Here is a 1,800-nt window from a genome sequence, read left to right as displayed (position 1 = left end):
GCTTTTCTCTCCAGACCTCATGGCCACACCCATGCTGCCTTAGGTGCACGTAAATCTGATAATGCTTACCCAGTAATAGGTTCTCTTTGTAGTTAACAAAGGGTCTTCTATTGGCAGGACTTCATTGACTAGGAACCAAATGTTGTTTGCCCTCATCCCAGAATTCATACGCTGAAATCCAATCCAGACCATGTGATGGTGCCTGTGGGAGGTGATTAAATCATGAGGGAGGAGCCCTTATGAATGGATTAGTGCTCTTGTAAGAAGAGACCCAAGGAAGATGATCTCTCTCCACCACCTGAGGGTACGAGAAGATAGCCGCCTGGAACCCAGGGATCAGGCTCTCACCTGACACCGGAATCTAGACTTCTCAGCCTCCAGAACCAGGAGAAATAAACTTCTGTTCTGTAAGTCACCCAGTCTACGAGACTGAGCTAAGAAATTATTATTTCCCTCAATACTCGTGACACATGCATAGAAGTATTTTGAACTTGTATGTTCATGGGAACATAGGTGACTGTTGGTTTCTTTGTCAACCATGATGTGTTTGCATGATGATTCTTGGAACCCCTTCAAAATCCACTTGGAATTTGAGTAGTACAAAGACTGACCATTGACAGTACCCTCTCTCTCTGTCTGTCTGTCTCTCTCTCTCTCTCTTTCTCTCCAAGTACAAAGGATTAATTCAGTGCCATCTGCACAGCCCTCTGAGGTGGGACAGCACCGTTTGGGCGCAGAGCATTCCCCAGCTGCCTGTTGGACATTACTGGAAAGGAAAGTTCTCTCAAAATAAAGCATTGCTGTTGCTCCTTCTCTGGTCTCCATGAAGATACTGAGCATACCTCACACGTGAGTCCATCCGGGAGATCCTGAGGTAGGGAGTATGATGGGCAGGAAGAAAACTCAGCACCCCACCAGGAGTGTGGAAAGCCAGGTTCTCGAGACAGCTTCTTTGCCAATAAGCAGGATGTTCCTGTTCTGCGCAAAGCCCAAGTGGCCAGCATGTGCGTCTGAAAAATGAGGGAAGTGAAGATCCCAGGATCATTCTATCTTGACACTACTGCAACTCCTTAATAAGACTCAGGCTTGGTTCCTTTAGGACAGTGTTTTCCTAATTGGACAGACCCCAAAAATCATGTGGGACACTGGTTAAAAAAAAATACAGACTGTTGATCTTCACTCCATGCTCAGAGGACAAGCCAGGGAAACTGAATTTTTAACTAGAGACTCAGATGACATTGCTGTAGAACATAATGAATAACAAGTCACCCAAGGCTCCCCTAATGTCAGGATGGAAAGTACAAAGCCATGTCTATATTCCTATTTTGCAAATATACCTGGATATGAGTATTTAAGCACCTAAAGAGCACAGCTATTTTGTTCATTGTTATTTTTTTTCTGTCAAATAAAGCAGTGAATCTCTATATTTATCTAGGGGTTATGTTAAATCTGTTTTCATCTTAAATGAGAAAAAAAATGTGGTTTGCAAGCATTTTGAATTCGTTTGCCTTTATATATATTTGCATTATATATATATATATATTTTTTTTAATTTCCCCAGAAGAAAGGAATGAGGACGATATAAAGGAAAGGAAATGGAATTCAAATCTAGCTGAATAACTTCTGTTACCCATGATCCTAGGGATGCCATATAGACAATCAAGTGGGTGCCAGTCAAGTGGATTTCGGTCTGCCCCGTTTCTGTCACTGAATGATGACTCATTGGTTCTGTCCCTAATTATGAGGGCTGCCAGGACCTTTGCAAAACAGGCAAAGGTTTCTTTCCTCTAGAGGGAAAGA

At 42.7% G+C, this 1,800-nt stretch overlaps 1 long non-coding RNA gene across 1 annotated transcript; it reads left to right on the top strand.

Annotated features, from left to right (window-relative positions):
• Positions 1-211: 211 nt before the first annotated feature.
• LOC129495584 (uncharacterized) lies at positions 212-1,426 on the top strand. Its single transcript, XR_008661557.1, has 2 exons — positions 212-407; positions 672-1,426. It is a non-coding gene; the product is annotated as an uncharacterized LOC129495584 (long non-coding RNA).
• The last annotated feature ends 374 nt before the right edge of the window (positions 1,427-1,800 follow it).

This window comes from Nyctereutes procyonoides, unplaced genomic scaffold, assembly GCF_905146905.1.
Source record: "Nyctereutes procyonoides isolate TBG_1078 unplaced genomic scaffold, NYPRO_anot_genome, whole genome shotgun sequence".
Taxonomy (NCBI): domain Eukaryota; kingdom Metazoa; phylum Chordata; class Mammalia; order Carnivora; family Canidae; genus Nyctereutes; species Nyctereutes procyonoides.
This window is presented reverse-complemented; position numbering and strand designations above follow the sequence as displayed.